The 21472-nt window shown below is 41.5% G+C and overlaps 1 protein-coding gene across 1 annotated transcript in view; it reads right to left on the reverse strand.

The window, feature by feature from the left end:
* The window catches only part of CHD7 (chromodomain helicase DNA binding protein 7), an 81902-nt gene extending 65111 nt beyond the window's left edge, over window positions 1-16791 (reverse strand). The window contains exon 1 of the mRNA XM_072151840.1: window positions 16337-16791. The gene's annotated coding sequence lies outside the window, so the exon portion shown is untranslated. The remainder of the gene's footprint in view (window positions 1-16336) is intronic.
* Between the last annotated feature and the right edge of the window lie 4681 nt (window positions 16792-21472).

Raw genomic sequence — 21472 nt, forward strand, 5'->3', positions numbered from 1 at the left:
TATGGATACAGCCAAGCATCCCATCTGCTAAACTAAAGCCCTGAAAATGCTCTAGTTACCAACAGCGTGTCCTTAACCTTATTCCCCCGAGGAGTGTAATCAGATGAGCAAGCAGCAGCATCAAGGGCTGTGATAAGCTAAAGTTAGCAGAATCCGCTAGTCCATTTAACAAACACCAGAAGGTAGAAAGTGACCCTTTAAAAGCAGCCTAAAATATATTTCACACAAGGTCTGGGGGGGTGCGGGGGGAAGGATTTGCTCTCCACCACCCCCCACTCTTCAGGCTTATACAGTAGAATATTGTCCTGCATCTTCTACAAACCACGTGCTATGTGCAGATTGCACCTCTGACAGCAACCGCAAAATCCACGACTTCTAGCACCTCTACTCAAGGTCAAATTGCCTGAATGATGGGATTCATGGTGTGGTTACACCGATGTGATCCTACCAGATGGAATTAGGGGACTGCCTATTAAGCTACCGAGGAGGGTGAGGCTGTAAAATTTTAACAAGACAATTTTTGCTGCAATTTTTTTGTATGTTGCAGTTGTTTCGTACGGCGGACGACAGGAAACGTGTCCCCCCCCCCTCCCGGTTCATTACATAATGTGCCAAGGAAGCAGATTGTTATGACGACACCCTGATGACTACTACAATCTTCAGACACTTAACCCTTTCAGGAATTACAGGGCTTCCACGGGAGTGCCTGTAACCCTTTCATTACCAATGCAGAAGCCAGGCCATAATGGCTCTGCCAGTATTATGGGACGTGGAAGGTCACCCTGTAACTGTTAATAATAGGCTATAGTATTAATATGTGGAAATGCAAAATAAGTTACAGATGATTAATTCAAAATCGGCCAAAGTGAACAAAAGTGCATTGAAGAATCCACGCCACGCTCGGAATTTGTCACTATGATTCTAACGCATAATCTTATTTTTCTTTCCAAGCATTAATGGTCGTGGGCTGGTGCTTCTGCGGTACGCAATGGGAACAAGTAGCTGGATTCATAACTCCTCTGAAACTTTCCCCAGGAATAGGCTACGTCACAGATGGCTGCGCGAGGGTGATGGGTGATTAACCCCTTCGCTGCCCAAATTGCCAGCAGTGAACCGTGCCTAAAGATGGAGCAGTCACTGGAGGCTCCTTACAAGGAATGTCATCATTTGGATCACGTAATGACAAAAGCCCTATAGAAGGACAAGGAGACATTTAAAAAAAAAAAAAAATGCTAATTGAGCAAAAAGCTGCAAATTGTCTGCAAATAACCTGGAAACAATGTAAAAAAAAAAAAAAGAACTAGATCATACACAATTATCTATAATGTGCCTAGAAGACAAGTCCAACAGGACGGATACCCCAAGGCTACCTGCATATAAACGTTGCAGAAAATCGGCCATGAAAAATGGACTCTAACCAATCCTCGAGAACTATAGTCCGAGTGATCCATGAAAAACGTTACCGACTAGGACAGGGACTACTTTTAAACAGATAGGGTGAAGGGTTCATTAAAATGATGGGAATATGGATCAGGAAGAATGGCAATAAGCGCAGACACACACGTAAGGCAGATTTTAAATGTTTGCTCTGTGCGTGTTTGCTCTGTCCTTCCTGTCGGGTCAAAAAAAAAAAAAAAAACTGCATGTGTGTTTCCAGCCTAACCTCATTACACTGGAGGCCGAGTATCATCCTGGCACCAGGAAAAAAGGTAATCATGATGAGTCAGGAAAACCGCCAATCATAAGCGCATTAGGAGCAGAAATGAAGGTGAAGCCGGGATCCCAATGGCAGGTCATTTTACTAAGCCTTACCCATCAACAATGAAGGCGGCCACTACAGTCGGCCCAAAATGCCTGATAACAGGGAACAATAGAATCTAATTAACATCTAACAAACTGGACTGTATGTTTAGCTTCTTTTTAGGATATGGCTATATGCAGTATAGATTGTGTTCAATTTCATAGCAAAAACTGTACTCAATGGCGTCTAAAAAGGTCCGTAATAACCGGATACAGATAACTGGCCAGGTTACTATCCTGCACACACAACTATGCAAAAATCATAGAGATATGTTAATTTTTGGTTCTCCGATTTACAGAGAATTACCATTCTATTAAAATTTTTATCTAATATCCATGTAAATGTTATCTATAATGGAGAATCCTCCCCACAATTCATGAGACGAGCCACATGAGCGTTCTCCATTTTTTTTTTTTTTTATAGATCCCACTGATAGAAGCCGTGTCCTTGCTGATCCTTGGGTTATCTGAAGCTGCTCATGCGTACGTAGATTTTATCTGTGTCAGCACAGACTGGATCCCTGCTCGATAGATTATGATGGGAGGAGTGTGGAGCGGAGCAGTCATAATACGGCCATTACCCGTCAAGTGATCTCTTGGCAATTAAATTTGCTTACAAAGCAGCCACTGAAGGATTCAGGAGGTGGGTGTCCAATATAGACTAGAGGGATTCGGAAAAGGTGCTTTAAAGTAAAAAAAAAAAAACAAAAAAAAAAACCTGATAATCAACAGAAATCTGTCAAATCACAAATAAAATTAGGAAATTAAGGAACCAAATTAAATCCACATGGGCCACAGTATAATTTTTACCTGGCTTTTCCAATATTTACTTTTATAAATTTTTGGTGCAGTTTCTGACCTTTGAAACACGTGTCTTTTCCATTTACATCTAGCTAAGAAAACTACACAAAAATCAAGATTCTTAATACTAGGATTTGAATATTTTTTAAACAGTATGCAACTAAACTATTGAGGGAAACACATGAAAACCGTAACAAAAAATGCAATTTCTTACAATTTCATAAAAATAGCACAAACACTACAAAAACTAGGCCACGATCAGGTCCTTACAGGAAAAAAAAAATTAACACAGGTCACGAGCCACTGTAAGTGAATGTGACCTTCAACCCTGGACTACATGAAACAGTGAGGCCCAGCCCAAATTCACGATTTTCAGCATTTTTCACTCACTCACGATCAAACAGAAATTCGGATGCAAAAAAATCTACATTTTCTTCTACATTTCACAACCGATTATGGCATAAGTTTTCTATGCACCGCTATAAAATGGTTCTGGTGAGGATATGCTCTACCTTACCACCAATCAGTTGCATGGTCTGTTAAAATACCGGTTGCACTTAATGCTATACTACGAGTGGATCAGTGCCGATGGCCGTGTGCCGACCGCCAAAAAAAAGTGAGTGGCGCATGGCTGCTTTCACATTGTCGTTTGCATCTAGCGCTGCAATATTTCTAATTAAGTAGAACTTGGAATTGCTTGTATAAAAAAAAAAAATCTGCAGTTTTGTACACTGAAGACAGTCACACCCAAGAAATAAACAAAAAAAAATCCTTATATGGTGCAGATTTATATATAAAGGCAAATAACGATGGAAACTAAAGCAAGTAAACAAGGTGCACAAAGAGCAAACTTTAAGCCTAGAAGAAATCGTTTTTTTACAGAACCCCATTCTGGCCAATTCTCTACCAGCGTTGTTTTTTTTTTTTTTTACTATAATGAAACAAGGCTCCAAGAAAAAATAAAATCATATTAGAACACCGTGTGTGATCCGGGGCCTTAAAGAGAACGTAAGCCAATGAAGGGCAACGGCAAACATCTACAATAACCTGCCCATCCTCTTGAGAATGTGCGGTCAACCCTTCCCCCCTCTCCACACCTCCAAAGGTCTTTTCTTCTGCCTGAGCTGCAGCTGAAAATAATTTATCTCCTCTCTTTGGAAGGCTGTGGCATATGTGATGGGGGAAACAGAACCATCATGAATAAACTGCAACACAAAGCCTGGCTGAGTGTCACAGGATACAAAGGGGCAAAGGTCACCTTAGTGAGCTGGAGGGTATTACGCTCATTCAATCCATCCCCCTATTTCACCAGCTCACAACACACACACAGAATTACAGAAAGCATTTGGTTGCAGTGAACTGCACAATGTACCATACAGAAAATGGTGACCATTGAATACACGACGGCCACACATGCAATTTCCTGCAGTGTACGAATTCTACAATTCACGTAGAGAACGAGAGAAGAAGTTCCAGTTATATTTTGCGTTAATGATGTAGCAGAGCCCACATACTCCATAAGATGGTGTTCACACGTTGCATATTTGCTGCGTTTCTCTCTCGTTATGAAACACATTACAAACGAAATGGCCTAAACAAAAGCGTTTTTGGCAAAACAGATAACCAGGATGCACTGTGTCTTTATGAATTTGAAATGGGTTTCAAAACGCAACATATGAGGGCGGCCTGACCGGGGCCAGAAAACGTTGCACTAGAATGTGCATGGCATGGCAACGCCATTAACTACACAGTCCACAAGTTTGGGCTCCTTGTACTGGTACGTACATATGCTCACCTACGTGAATGTACAGATGTGTGGGGGAGGGGGTAGCGCTCCTCACCCCTCCCCATTGAAAGCAGAGCGGCTAGGTCGTGATACGGGACATCTATGGGAGCCATGATGCGGCCGTAGCAGTGGCCCCAATATGTTTGTGTGCAAAGATCATTAACATGAGGATCTCTAAATTTAACTTGGATCCACCCACTTTTGAAAGCGGAGGTGCTACAGAATTTTACTGCGGATTTGGTGCGGACATTCCACATCTGCACAAACTATGTTTATACAGAAAGCAGGATTACGTACACATTTGTGGGGAGGGATACTTTCAAGTCTCATTCACACACTGCTGTACGTCTTTAAAATCCATTTTCTACAGATTTCCACCACAAAATCAGCAGCATAGCAGTCCGACACTTTTACAGCTCCAACAAAAAAAAGTTAGGTTCTGTTTTCCACAGAATGTGCGTATATAAATCTATCTACCCTTAGAAATTTCTCATTTACCCAAAAAAATAAATAATAAATTAAAATGAATAAAAGACGCCCACTGTCCCTGGACCAGATCAGGAATGAGTGGGCTATGGAAGTCCTAACTTTATGCGGGAGCCTGGATAAGACACGAGCGCATATGGTCTGTACAAAAAGTCGACCAGGCTTGGCATGGAAGTCCATGATTCGCACAGAAAAACACACTGTAGGCTTTTTAGGAAGAAGAGATCTTTAGTCAGTGCTCCAATTTCAAGCTGTGTACTCTTGTACCAACCATACTTGGTAGGTCGTAGCTACATTTGTCATATATGCCAAATCTACACTGCAAGTGAAGGGGAATGCATCCTTGTAGAGCAAATACAAAAATACAATCTTTTTTCTAGGAGTATAAAAACAGCATAATTATTAGTAAAATACTCGGTCTCATCTAGTGTACAAAGTGTATGTGCGATGTGTGTGTTTTTTCTGCAGTTTATGTTCCATAACACCTGGAAAAGTCATAGTGCAAAGTGTACGAGGCACAGATCATTCCTCCGAGTTCCTGGAAGTGGTTACAATTTCTACACCATGTCCAGTAGCAGGAGTGCAGTCCAAAGTTTTGAAAGACGGCTGCATTCACTTAGGAAAACTATTTTACTATTTACCACAAATTACTACCAGACAATGTGATTTGCTAGTCATGAATTGGACTAAAACATGCTTGTCAAAGCCAGATTCCCTCGACTACACTGTACCACGGAGTAAACAAAGCCCGGAACACTTAAGGAACCCGCAACAAAATGTCATTACACGTGTCCCGTCACAACAGCGTGGCCCCTGTAGTCTCCCTCTGGCCAACAGTCCCATTACGATTCGCTATATAAAGTGGAAAATTGGAAATGACATGCATATTACCATATACACTGCTCTACAGTATACAGAAATCTCTCTGCACACAGGGGTCTAGTCCTCCATGGGCCTATGTTCTAAATCCAAGTCAACACACACATCCAACAAGTAGTTTTGATGCAGTGGCACCTCTCAAGGCAAATGAGAATTTGATTTAATGCACTTTTGGGGCCAAACCAGGAGTGGATTAATAACAGGAGGAATACCATCTGTCCATTCAACCGAAACGTGGGCAGTGGTCAGATCACAGTAACAGTAGTTTCAATGACACAGAGTGATCTTTTGTGGCGTGGCCTAAATGGCCATGTAGCCCCAGGTGAAGGTACATGCACACACATGTTATATTTGTGCACATTTTTTTTTTTTAATTTAACACATATAAATGTGTTTTTGCTGATCCATGTGGAGGCAGGAGAAAACTTAGAGCCGGTCCTATTCCTGTCCTGGTTTGCAGCTTAGGCCTTACCGTAAAAGACATTTTGCATGTGGTCCATATTTTCGGATCAATTGCTAGGCAACACAAATGCGTGTCCCTTCCAGGGGTTGGGCCAAGCTAGTGACATCAGCTGTGGGATGACATAGGTGACGCGTGGACCGTTTTTGCGGACATACAGCTTAGCAACAGATTACACACTGTAGACACGGCAGACATTTGTGTGCAGCTCGCCTGCAGGAGAGATGACTTCAAAAACTACATGAAACCGGATTGTGTAAACAAGAATTCCAGGAACTTTCCAGTTTATGGTCATTCCCAGTACATATTTATTATTTGATGCTTTGTTACTGTTATTTCTCGGAGGCAATTTGCTTTTCCCTTGTCCGCCCCCCCCCCCCCCTCCATCTGCTTTGATGGGAATACAAGAGGTTAAACTACAGAGATCAGAGGTTTCTCTGATCTCGGTCATCAGAGCAGGAGTTGCTCCTGATCTCAAGTGCATAGCAAGAAATCCAACATTCAGCATTCAGGGCAAATGTAGACTCTGACACCCCATCCAAAAATTTTTATATAAAAAAAATATTTGTGGTATTGAGCTTGTTTTTTCTTCTTTTTAACAAACCGCCAGAATATCAGCCTAAAATTTCAACTCTTCCGAAATTCCTGTCAAGTTTGCCCCATGTGAACTGACAGTGCCCGCAATGGCAAGGAGCAGGTCTAACGTATGGTTTAACGTATGACGGTTTATTAATAAACACAGATACATCTTTCCCGTAGCACAAGATTCCCGGTAAAGTTAACAGGGTGTTCTGCCAAATAATCCTTGACAAAAGGTATTCAGCAACCTCCGCTATTGTCCCAATATCTCCCAATATCAGAGAACAATCAAATTATTTCAACAAAGGTCAATTGTGCTCCACAGAAAAGGTTTTCCTCATAAGACAGAAGTGATTACCAGTAACAGGTAAGTGCACATCTAGTCTCTGACTTCATCAGTTGCTCCTTAGGAACAGACTATACTATAGTGTGATCGCTCGAAGAGTCCACGTGAGAATTTCACATCCCGGTAATAAGATGGTTCACAAACAAAAATAGAAACTACTCAGGTCCGGTGATGGGAACATTCAGGGTGCACCGTTACCTCGCTCTTGGGATTTGTCCAATCATGTACTCAAGAAGCAAGCAATAGATCCAACAAGACAGAACCTGTGCTTCACAGCAGGACCAATGGAACATACATCAACACTGCCACAGCAAGGAAACAACTCAATGCTCGTGGATGATTCCAGCATGGCAGCAGATTTCAAAGAGTACAGCATTGTGTGCAAGAAATGAGAACTTTCTGAGCTAGGACCTCCTACTGGATAGAGGTTTTCTATAGATAAAGGGGATGCAGTATAAAGTAGGAACCTCCTACCACTCTGCTCCAGGGGTAACCCTTGCTGTTGCTTACACACCACTTTGAGACATCTTCGTCAAGAGCTCCTTCCCACCCCACCACCATGCAAATAAGACTGTCAGTCAATACTGCCACATTTGAACCCACAAGAATCTTGTTTAGACTTTGATTAAATGGAAAATGTTATGTGGCTACCCTGGCGCCATCATGGAGGAAAACTTTGCTAAAAGACCAAATGGAAGGATTAAAGAATTCAAACACCACCACAGGACTACCACTAAGGGAACGGTCTCTGACATGGTGTAGATCTGCCTAAGACTACCTGCATACCAACGTGTCCGAACAATGGACCCATGGTCATCAAGGTGAGTGTTGACCTCTCACACGCCGATGACAGCCACAAACTTGGGCAGGAAGATATGCTACCTGGAGAGATAGCCCACACATGGGACTGTGGAAACCTCAATTGTGTGAGGCCAAAGAAAAAGATTTGTCCATTTCCTATCCGTTGAATGAATGGATAACACACGGACACATTCTACGTGCATGTCGCCTAACACTTAGAAAGAAGTAAAATTATAAGGCGGCAACTAAACACAAAAAGCTTTCCACCTAGAAAACAGATAAAGACCTGTTCCAGACTGTATATATAGACTTCCCTTCTGTCTACAAAACACTCAAACAGGTTGTTGACACAAATATTGATATTTTTAACTCCTTAGGCAAACTCTTTAAGAAGCCGTCATGAATTCAGCCCTTGTTTCCCTTAACAAGGGAACACTGCCGGAGGCTCACAAAAAAAAAAAAATCTAAGAACAGAGCTCAGCTAATGTAGTTGAAGGTGGTCTGCGCTAAACACATCCTTCTAGGAAGCAAGGGTAGAGCTGGCAGCGAAATCAAGTCCACGTGTTTATTTAACAAGAACACTGGGTGGAGTCTGAGCGTTCAGAGCGATTTTACAGAACACAAATGACGTTGTCTGATAACAGCCCGACAATGAATAGAGGGCGAGTGTGCCAAACCATTCATACCCCTATTGTCAGGACAAGCTCCACTATACTACCTGGAGAGGGAAGAACATAATGTATAGACTTCAAGAGCCATCTATACAAACAAGGAATCAGACATAACAGGATACTTAAGACATAACCCGAAAGTTATTCAACAGGGGCAAAATCCTAGGTCTATTAGTTACCTGCCTCTAACACATAGAAGTAGGAGTTTTAGTACTAATAGCACAAGTTTCAAATAAAACATTTGTCCATCTCTATAGATCAAAGATCACAAATTTCTTTCTGCCCGATAAGGTGAGAGTAACACTTCTACACCTCTTTACGTCTTAGGTTATTTAGTGTTCCCCACAAAATAAGGAGCATCTTTCCTTTCAGTACTGAACATCTTCCATGACTCTAACATATTTACATCTCACCTGACAACTGGGCGAGGTGTCCCTTATAGTAAGTGACGGTCCAATCAGAGCAGACTGTGTAGGGATACACCTCACCAACAAGGAGAATGGAAACACCCAGGTGTCAATGTGTTCATATAGAAGAACAAATGATGATGGTAAAAAACAGAGTCCTAAGAAAGACATTACAAGAGTTTATAAAGAATGCATGTATTTACTAAACATGGAAAGTCATGTTTAGTAATAAGCTACAAAAACATGCAAACACGGCAAAAACAAAACTAGCGTCAGACAGGTTATACCTCCTAAGTTTTTCAAAAAAAAAGAGAAAACGCATTACTTAATATTGTGATCTAGGAGAGATAACGTGATCATCAATAGCCAATGTACTTAAAGTGATAAATAGGCTCCAAGCTAAACGTGACCTTCGCTACCAATATCCAGGAACCTATTAGCACATACCCAAAGGATAAAAAGGAGCACAATGCAGGTATTGTTTAAAAAGGGGACACACGCAGACAGGAATGTACACGGCAGACGTAGCTCTCAGTCACTGATGGTGCTTACAGCGCGCTCTCCCCATGGACGTCACTGGCTGTGGTGAGCAAAAATCTGGGTTTTGTGAAATATTCAGATAGGCCCTTCCTAATCTTGCCTTTTGTTTTGAGATTTTCTACAGAGAGCAACTTTTTTGAGAAAATAACCTTCTGCGCTAACCTGACAGCACCGCAGGTAATGCTAAATAATGGGACACATTTACTAAGCGGCACGCACCAGTTTTCTGTCTGACGTTGCACGTTCTTTTAGGTGCAAACTGCTTGCACAGGTATTTAAGAAGCGCCGGCACCACAATTGTGTCACATGTGACCCTTTAGTGGCACAGCTGCACAAGGCATCATGTGACGAAAATTAGGGGGCATTTCGCAGACCGTGCACCAGATTTATCATGCAAAGATCGACAGAAATGAGTTGCACGTCCTATGTTGAAGGTGAGCCAAAAAAAAAAATAGTGCACTCTGTTGGGGCAGTGCAAGGGGCACCACAAGTCCTGAACTTGGCCCACCCTGCACTTTAGTGCAGTCTGCCCTGTTCTAAGTAAATGTTCCTTTCTTTATCAAAGCAGATCGTCTCACGTCACTCATCTACAAATATCTGAAACCAAGAGAAAAGGTAAGAAAGGACCCAGCTGTACCGGAGGCCATTAGTGTCTACTCAAGTAATTTACAGCAATACACTGCGCCATTATATGGAGGAGCATGGCCCTTCCCAATCGGTCGCAAGTAAGCAGTTTCCTAGCTGCCAAGACTAAAATAAATCTACACAAGAGGAGCGACACGTGTGTGTTTCAATGAACACAATGAACGATGAATTTATAGCAAAAGCTTGTAACCTTGCTCATAATCAAGGGTTCACCCAACCTTCTGCCATGGTAACATCTATATGTAGATTGATCCATGAACATAACTTCAGGCCTAATCATTGGATGAATTTGTATGAAAAAGTCCAAACTATAGAGTCTGTTCTGTCTTTGCGGCTATAACTAGAAAATAAGTGGTTTCCAGTCATCCACTAAAGCCACTACCACCACTTCTGGAGAAAGAAACATGACCACAGCTGCTGAGTCCAAGCTTGTCGTGGTGAATGGAATCTACAATAAGGATTTGCACACTATATGGAGCTTTACATAAACCGAGCTTGTCCCAACATGGATTTATAAGGCAAAGCATCCTTGTGTGCACTTGGTACAGTCCAGGCACCATACATACAGAGATCTGTGGGGTAGACTGTTCACCACTCACATGTTTTACAATGGTCCCTTTCATGAGGTCATACACATCGAAAGAATACAAAAAAATAATAAAATTTGCAGATTCCCCCGTCACAGCCATTTTTGTTTTAGAAACACTGATAAATACAGACCATGTGATATAAGATCAGTAGACCAAGGTCTAGTGCAACAGGTCTTTTCTCCACCATCGCACATTTGTAATGGATACACATCTATGTCTTACACCCATGGCAAACCAAGGCATTAACCCGGCCAAATAGAAGCCCTTTAACATTTCAAAGTCAAAATACAGACTTTGGTCTTTACCAGTGACTCTCAATGGACTAGATATTCACTCTACATCCTACAAGTGGCACACAACGCCTAAATATCTCCAGTACCATTATGAAGTTAGGGGGCGCTACCCAACACGTAAATATAATGCATCCTCTCCAACTGGCCACAGTCAAAATGTCTACATAGGGGATCATCTCAAATCGGTTATAGCATTGTGACCTGTATAAGTAAGGCTTACAGTCCAACATGGAAAACGTTAAGCACATAACACCTACATTGTACACGCCAAGATATTTTGGTCGCCCCATTACAAGCAAAGGACAAACTAAGTACTTAAAGAGGTCCTCATCTTTGGACAAACGTATAAGAACGTCAAACCAACGTCAATAAGCAAATCATAGGTTTCACGCTGCTGGAAACACTAGATAATACTCTTGTGAGTTAGACAAATGGAACATTTCCTGCTCTATAGCACTCACGCAGGAGAAATTAGGTATTACACAGTGTCCACTATAATCTGCACAAAATGGGTCCTCCAGAAAGATGCTCTCTGTAGCGGCGGTCAGGACTGGCCGAGATAATCCACCTCTAATAACTCTGAATTTTCTAGTAAGGGTGATTAAAACAGGCTTCTATAAACTTGACTTCTACAGATTGCTTTATGCTTTATGATGAGTTTTATGCTGTGGTTCCCCCCGCAGTGTACATGAGATTTTCAAAGATCCTCCCATGCACTACTCTGCCACTGTATTACACTGCTGATTTTCCACACTGAAAATCCAAAAATAGCTTGAATGTCTTCTCAGCCCGCACATCCCATGGAGGAAAGGAATCATGAGGTCTTTAGGTTTTGGAGTGGTGTTAGTCCTGACTACATCTGTCTGCCATCCCGTTTTTTTTTTTTTTTTTTTTTGGAACAACTTCCATGTTACATTTTGCATTGATTCCACATGGGGCAGTGTTACTGTAGTGATCAAGAGTTTGTGTATAGCAACTTTTTCTAACAGAAAGGATTTTAACTTTTGTTTGTACCTGATTTTAGACTTAAATCAATGAGACATCGGACAACAGCTACTTTCTATATCAGAGGGAGCTGGGACACAAAGGACGTCTATTCACATACGATAGGTTGGTGGTCTCCTTTCTAAAGATCTACATGTGATGAAGGGGTTTCCCCCTAGTTGTAAGCATTACTCCAATTTCTCTTCAGCACCACTATAGGGCTCATTAGGCATGACAGTGCCCATAATTTTTTAAACTGGACTATGCCTTTCAGGGTTTTGTTTCATCAGGAAACTTACCACCATCAGTATGATACAAAGTATACACTCGACAATCTTTAGAAAGCCTTAGAACATTGGATAGAGCTCCATATAACAATATGTAGTCAACATGCTCAAAGTACATGCACCAAGCCATCTTACTATACATCCTTGAAGAGGTTATACGTGGAAACATGCTTGATGATGGCTCCATAAACAATATGGCCCGTTAGCATCTCAGATGTTAAATCTTACCTAGGAAGAGCTTAGAGAGAAGGCTAGGCTACATCTCAGGTCTAATCAGCTTTCCCATACTTACGGAGAACATCCTTAAGATCCCTGTGTCATACGTAGCCTACTTATATTACAGGACAGCTATTTAACCCTACCTGCTCCCCAGAGACAAACTCCTAGCAGATGCAAAAGGGAACACACTCCTGAATTCATACACTTCCATAGCAAAGTATACATATGGCTCATAGGCAAGAACGGGTCAATGCAAACATTGATGTAAATGGTGATTAAAGTTCTTCAAATATTCACTATGCCGCTCAAAGGCTTTTTTGTGAAACATTAAGTATTGGCAGAAAATTGTAAAACTTTCCTAGAACTACAAGTTATACGAACCCAAGTTCAGTCCCATACACCGTAAACAATCCCAAAAGTTACAGGCAAAGGTTTCCACCTGCCAGAATTACCCCAGAAGGAATATTACACAAAAGCCGACGGCTCAGACAATAATTATAAAGTATACTTTCCAACGTCTTTATAAAAGGGTTTGGAAACAATGTGTCTCTATCTAAATGACAGGATAAATTGTTATTAAAGCCTTTATTTAGGCCCAGGGAACTGATCTGCCGGTCCTGCCTCGGCATGTTCAGCTGGCTTGGGAAAGGAAATTCTGAGCAAATAAAAAAAAATAGGTTATGTGCGTAGTCACCAGTCATACACCATGTCCTAGTGGTAGGTGTGACACAAGCAGTAGGGGGACTCGGCTTTATAGACGCTCACTGGCTGCGACAGGACATGAAAGACCCGGAACAATCAGCTCTCCGGTTATTGAAACCATCTGAAAGAGTGTCGCCGCAAAGTTCCCTATAGTAAATTATACATGGGCTCCACAGGACCAGCGTCTCTACTGTATCAGCAGCACCCCACGGACGGCTCCGGTTGCAGCTCTGCCTTCTCTGGTTACATTGCATTGTCACTAGATAACGGACAGTAACCATTGGCTGCATTAAAAGGAGATTTCCTTCTGTTGCTGGGTGCACCCGGCCAAGAGCACATTATTTGCACAGGAAGAGGAATTGTTCATCCCAAACCTCAATAAACAGACAATTCTCTATATATTCTGTCCCTGAACACAGCTGGATAATAATAAAAATCCTTGCAGAGGAAAAAAAAAAAAAACTCATTAGAAATATACAAAATATTTCTATACGTGTATGTTATATACACTCAATTCATACATAGAGCTCTACAGTTATCATTCTGCAAAACCTCTCGGATGGTAAAATTAACCCCCAAAGCACCGTCATATCCCATCTACAGCGACATGTGATGTCATCATTCCCATCACCCTCTGCTGATAAACACAAGCCAGTGACCTCACGCTCCAGAAGAGGAAACATGTGGTGTTACACCTCCACTAGTCCGTAGAAGCATGGCACGATCATAAGGATATGACTGACACTAAATTTAATAAACAAAAAAAACAGACTTATAGAAAATAAGTGTCTGAATTATTCATAATAAATACATTAAATGCTGGCAAAACAAAAAAACCTCACAATACAAAATATTCTAGAAAGCAAAGTGTTAAATACATTTAGATTTAGAAGCATCAGCAACTGCACTAAACAGATATAAATCATAATAATCAATATTATACAAAAAACAGGGAATCACAAAGAAATAAAACCTCACACAACTACAACACACAGTGATCACTACTGTCATCTAGGAAAACCAGGCAAGGCTATGTGTAATATATATATTATATAGCAAATACACTCCTTGGTCAAGATATCACAAAAATTGCATAAATACATCCTGTGTATTATCACCATTGTCAATCCTATGCCTAAAACAGATACAAATCCCATAAAATGAAAAGTATTAATACACCAATAGATCAGAACCTGTTACATCCCACAACTTTTAGCCTGTGTTCACACTGTCACGTTAATGTGTGTTCACTATTCTTTTTTAATCTCATATTTAAGCAAAAACAAAACAAAAAAAAAATAATTCTACAATTTTTGGTACAATTTGGCATCACTTGCCCACACAGGAGACGCTTCATACCATCTTATTTCAGAATTTTAAGAATCTGGCAAACTTTTTAATATCCAGCAAAAGTCCATTTATAAAGCTGAAAATATGGATGTGTTCATGGCGATTAAAATCTGGTTTTAGCAGCACATGTGCCATCTCCATCCTGCCTGCAAGAGGCCATCGTGCCCTTGTGGTGTTATCAGTGTCAATGACTAGGTCCCAGTTACATGAAAGCTGCCATTTTAGGTGAGACTGGAGAGCCTCTGTTGTGTAACACTCTGCCAGAAGACAAAGCACTTCCATGCCCCGAATGAGGGAACTTTTCCACCCTAAAATAAAATCACCACCGGAGAAGGGAATTGTCGCAGGATGATCTCAACATTGACACAAAGATACTATTTATTTCGTAAAAGGGATTTGGAAAAGTTAAGTAAACTCCCACAAAAGTAACAACAATAACTGCTAAAAATTTTTAGGGGGGGGAGGGACACAAATGTGACTTTTAGATCAGGTCACTACTATAGTCCACTGTATAGATGCACAAGCACCAGGCTCTGGGGCAGGATGGATTTGTCCTGTGACAGTGATAAGAAGTATTAGCAAGATATTTTGGGAAGAGAATCACTCCTGATTTAAAAAAAAAAAAAAAGTTTGGAGTGCCAGCACCTGCCCCACATGCTCAGTTTGGGGAGGGCCCGGAGACAGAGCATGGTGTGGGTCGGTGATCTCTCCCATTCAAAAGGAAACTCCTCCTCAACTGCTACTTTGTGTCCTTTGTCTATTGTTTGTTATGTGAAAGAAAATACTAAGAGGGGGAAAAAAAAAAGCAAGAGTGAGGGCTGAGAAGTGCCCAAGTCAATTGGGGATGTGAGCCATGTATTGTAGAGGGGGGAAAGGCTGCCATGTTTTATGTGGTGGGTGTCTCTCCCATCCTCACTCTGGCTGCCTCCTCCTACCCAAGGGTACCCTCCAGTGAAAGGCCATCAGGAGGAGATGAATACATAGCAATGATGGCTGCTGGTAGCCTGCAGCGCCTTCTCCATGAGCCTCATCCTTCCCTCCCCCCTTGCTCCAGCAGCACCACCACCAGCAGCAGGGGAATAAACAGGAGGCCATGTCTTCTCCCATCACATCCCAGCAGAGGACAATGACCCACACCCACCTCCTCTTATCAGCCCCCCATTATGGCTTTATTAGAAGCATCCCAGCTGAGGAGGTGATGGGGGCGTGTGCACACACAGAGCAGCCATCTCAAGGCAACACAAACATGGACATCCAGCAAGGTGACCAGGCCACCAGCACACATTAGTCACCACTTGGACACTTTTTCGGGTTCCCCCCCTCCCTCCCCCCCGCCGACACTCATAGTGTTCCCCTGGTAGTGCCCATCCGCTGCCCATCTATGGATACAAAGTATGGGCGATGACTTCTCAGCATTACACACTTTAAACAAGTTGATGTCGCGATAGGGACAGGGATATCAAGCGGTCACGACCTCCCCCCACCTTCTCACCGACCACAGATCCCCCCCGCCCCATCTACATCCATCCCGTACCCCAGCGCGGGCACCCCCTGCCCCCGGGCATCCTGGCATCACTCAAAGTTGATCCCGGGAGCAGCAAGTTGGTGCGGGCTGGAGCGGGAGGGATGAGCGGCCGTGTCGGCAGCATTGTGTTGGCCATGCTGTGGCCGGAGCCCCCTCCCTCCTCCCCGGACTACTACACAACTTACCCGGGCAGAGTGCGGCACCAGGAGCCCTATTGTCTCATCGGGAGGACAGGGACACTGTGCTATCTCCCCCCCTTTCCTCCTGTCCAGGCTGTGAGGGAGGAGGGGGAAGCTCTCTCTCCGTGTGTGTGTGCCTGGAGTTTACGCTTTCTTTCCCACACTCCACCTTTTATCCGTATTCCCGTCCTGAGCTCCCGACTCCTGCTGCTGCTGCTGTCGCTTCTTCTCTTCTTCTTCCTTTGTGTTTTAATTTCGCCTCAAGTTTTTTTTGCAATTTTTTTTAATCCGATAGTGTGTAACGAGCGCGTCCGCACCGAGGAGGAGGCGAACCCGCGGCCCCGCCGGACACTCACTGCTCGGGATCCTCTCTCACACTCCGGGCACCAGCTCCAGAGCCGCGTGCATGTGCCCTCCCCGAGGACCGCGCGCGCCCCCGCCAACTCTCACTCACACACACACTCGTAGAAAGCTCCGCCCCTTCGCTGCCCGCCCCTCCCGCGCTCATCATCCCCCCCTCCTCCTGCCACACGGCCCGTGACGTCACACGGCCACCAGGCATAATTTATGCAAGAATTCACTAGTGCTTTTCATTCAGTTCTCTCACCCCCCCTCTTCCTCCTCCTCCCCTCCTCTTAAAGGGACCCATGTATCCCTCACACGTTACTACTGTGTATACACTGCCCTCACCACCACCTCATACACGAGGCTCTGACTACACAGCCAGTGTTTATGTCTCACATATGAAATATCACTATACTGAGGAAAGGGAGGCTTCCTCCACAGCCATTAAGACTACCTGCACACGAACGATGCAAAAACCGTCCAGGATCAGCCTGGAATCTGTGTTTTGTGGATACTCATAAACTATAGTCCATATATAAATAAAGAAATTAATCAATTAATGATTTCGCAAAACGGTACTGACTAGAACACGCGCTACTTTAATTAACGGACCGGTCGCCTGCTCCGATACAATAACGGCCATGGGCAATAATCCGTTAAAAAAAAAAATTACATTTAGTGCCGAATGGAAGACACTGACGTGTGCTTCTGCCTCCGGGTTTCCTTCATGCTCACTTTTATCAAGCGTTGTTGCTTTAAATGCTTTTATTGCTTCAAAATATGGTTAATATCAGTATTTTTCCTGAATTTTAAACACATTTAGCGCACAAGTATTTTATTTCATTAACAAAGCAGATGACACTTCAGAAATCGCAGAAGCTGCAGAAAATATCTGCTCGTCATCCGTGAGGAAAAAAGATGTGGATTTTCTGTGACAAAATGTGTAACGCCGAATTTTACCACAGATTTCACCTTTCGTAACGCGAAAGGAGAAATCTGAGGGAAACAACACACCACTATATGCATGTTTTCCCTCTGTGACTTTGGAGCTCTTCAGTCCTGTCTGGCAAATTTTGATGTGAAAAAGCTCCTTTAAAAATTCTAATATGCACTGTTTAATAAGAATAACACGTGATGTTTTTGTCATGTTTCTGATTACACTTGTGTTTTGGATGTGTTTAAAAACGCAACAAAAACGCCACATGAGAACACACCCTCAGTCTTGTATACTTTTCACAGACCCTCATAACTAATAGAATAGTGATCCCTGAAAAACGGTTCTGACTAGGACATTCTCTCGTTTTTAGAGTATGGGTCACATGGTCCGCTAGAATAACAGTCGTGGGCACAGTTTTCATGTTTTCATCTGTTTTTCAGGGCCCAGTTGCATCCGTATTGCAGCCTCATAAATTATAAACTTTGAGGATTTAGAGTTCATACTCAATACTTTTCAATGGAATAGACACAGGTTGTAAAAACCTTCATCCCCAGGCATGGGGTAGATTTACTAAACAAAAATTAGACAGTTTTAAGGCACTTTTACGCCTTATTCGCTATGGAATATGATGGCACTATATAAAGATTATTATTATTACTTAGTAAAAACGTGTGTGTACCCTAAGTGGGACACACTATGAGACATAAATCCTTGCGAGACAAAATTTTGTCTCATTGTTCTGAACTAAACCAACATATAGTGGGAGATTTATCATACACCAAACTACCCCTTGTCTCGCTGGGTAAAACAAGAGGGCTTAGCTATGACCTGGCATAGTTTTGCTTAAAAACCAGCGAATGAAAGTTCGCTGTTTTTTCAAAAGAACGCAGTCTTGGGGCAGGATTATATTAACAATTGCAACGTATAAGCCTGTGTGTCCCGTGTTAGGGCCAGTTACAGATCTCCCATTATAAACGGGTGTAAACTGGTCTACAATAGACAAATGGAGTCATAAATAGCATATAGCTCATTAAAACATTACATTTATTCATATGCTATATAAAAAGTCCATATACAACATACATCAATAAAAAATAAATAAGATTTCAAATACATATACAGCCAAGAGCAAGTGGATCATATACATAAAGCAAGGGTTATTCTACCATCTCTCCCTCTTTAGACCAAGTTGGCAGTCTATATCATTTACAGAGGCTATCAATCTAAAAGGTATATGAGATATATAGTAGCTCTAAGTGTCTAATAGCCTGAAAGTCCCATAGCCCTATATACAATAGAGTATATATATGGATATACGTACAGCTAGACCAATGCAGAGTCCTTGCACATGTTAGTGACTGCAGTGCAGGCGCCCCAACGTGCGTTCCACGGATCTTAGCTTCTTCAGGGGGTGTCTATCTATAGGATGTCCATCTCCAGAGCAGGAGTGGGAGCTGAAGAACCACACTTCCTCCAGACATTAACACTATGTCACTATAGATATATAAACGGAATACAATTTCTCACATTTCAGAACCTGGGTTGGATCTTGACTGTCAAAACTATATAGTACAAGATAATGTTGCTCTACAGACTTCCAATAGCTAACATGGATTAAAGGGAATTTCCATTCCCATGAAATTTTTGTTACAAACATCTACAAAAAAATTGACTTTACCAACCCAGAGCCATTCTTATTCTGGTCTAAGTCTACCTGATTCCTGTAAAGTTGTCTCTTTTTGGCAATCATGAGCCACAGTAGTGACCTCAGAGGTTCTTGCATAACATGTTTTTTGGCAGAGATATTGTAGGACAAGGCCAAGATGTTACTGAAGTCATTATTTTACACCATTCTCAGCTGTTTGGATAAGAAAACAAACTGGGATACCCAGATATAATATGTATATCTACATAGGATCTTTTTGCATAAAAAGAGAAAGATAGATAATAGATGACATGAAATTAAATTTCATGGACTTCCTGTGATAATGATGGGTATTGATGAGCATCACGGTCAAAGCCTTCTTGTTCCATATGATTTGGGCTAAATGATCTTCTGTAGTCCTGGATGACCTATAAAAGTCATAAGAACAGAATGGAGTATGTTTACCTATTTCTAGGGGAAGAGGCATATTATTTAAAGGGACATCTGTATTTGACAATCCCTATTTGTTGTAAGTATCTCTCTGAAAATGCAGATCCTCCCACTTATAGGGATCAACTGTAACCTGCAAGAAACCCAGACCGCACGTGTTCAATCCTCTTATAGCGCCTCCACAGGAAAAATGGAGAATTATGTTATGCTTATTGAAATCAATGGATTAATCATTTAATGCATGGATATACAGGTTCCCCAGAGATCTTCTTACAGATATTCTACTTCAGCTAATTGGTAATGGTGGCATTTGTGAGACTGCCCCTATTACCATAGAACTACCTTTATATTTAATTTAATAAGGCATTTGAGAAGCAGATAACCCCCCCAAGGTCCATTTGTCTCTTAAAATTCAGGGGCAGTGGAATATAAATGGCAAGCTGAGTATTATGCTTATATACAGGTGACAGAAGCGGAGTGGTAAAGGTTTGCGCTGATATTATGATGTAGCTGGTTTATAGTCCGACATCTTTGTTTCTTATAGCGACCGCAGTCTCATTTTAAATATCCCTGATACAGATCATCCCTGGTATTATCATTCTATCTGAGCAGCAGTAATCTGAAAATAAAAAGATGCCAGTGCCATTGCACTTTCCTCCTCTCCATTACACACAGCCACAATTCAACTGTACCCGTCCTTTTGCTGTGTGTGTAAATTGCCTTTCGCTGTAAAATAGGTCGAAGGTATAAAAATCATTTATGGTCAGGGATGCAAAGTTTAACACTGCAGGCACAGGAGACAGTATAATCCGCTTTAAATCTACCGCTAGCATCTCTTATATTAAAAAAAAAAATGTCTAGGAAAGGGTTAAAACACCAGGAATTCAGACAATTTGTTGTTTGATATTCGTGCTTTCTATTTCATAACGATTACAATCTGTATATATATTTTTTAATATAAATATGATGTATTTTATCTCTCTGTTCATCTATTTTCTATCTTATTAACCCCTTTCTCATATCGATCATCTAATTTATTTTGTATTAAGTACCTTACGAAATAACGGCAATACAAGTGTTAAAATGGATGGTTCAACTATTTATCTGTCTCTCATTTCTCTATCGTTTGCTTTCTATTTATATCTCATTACTATCTCTCTACAATCTATAATCAATCTATAATCTATTTACAATGATCTATCTATCGTCAGTCTGTCTATTATGACTATCAATCTATTATCCATCTATAATCTATTAACAATCATCTATCATCAATCTCTCAATTATCTAGCATCTATCTTCAATCATTTGTCTATCATCTATTATCTATCTATAATCAATATCTGGTACCATCTATCTATCTATCTATCTATCCATCTATCCATCTATCCATCCATCTATCCATCTATCCATCTATCTATCGATTATATGAAACTCTATCTTTTTTATCTTTAATATTTTTATCAAATATTTTCTTAGCCACCAATCCAGATAATCTTTTTTATCTGTCCATTACTATCCATTGATCCATCTAACCTTTTTACATTATCTATGTAATCTATATGATCTATCTTGGCAGTTTATTTCTAATTGATTTCACTCATTACTATCTTTCTATTCAGTACACGTTGCTTACAGTATGTTCAAAATCGTTTTTGTGGCACTGATGTACATTGTTTCATTTTCTAGTTTTTGTATGCCCTTGATGACACATTGGATCTACATATGGGATCTACAGTCATAAACAGAATTAGAACGAGGGTGA

This window comes from Engystomops pustulosus, chromosome 5 (assembly GCF_040894005.1).
Source record: "Engystomops pustulosus chromosome 5, aEngPut4.maternal, whole genome shotgun sequence".
In the NCBI taxonomy this organism is placed as follows: Eukaryota; Metazoa; Chordata; class Amphibia; order Anura; family Leptodactylidae; genus Engystomops; species Engystomops pustulosus.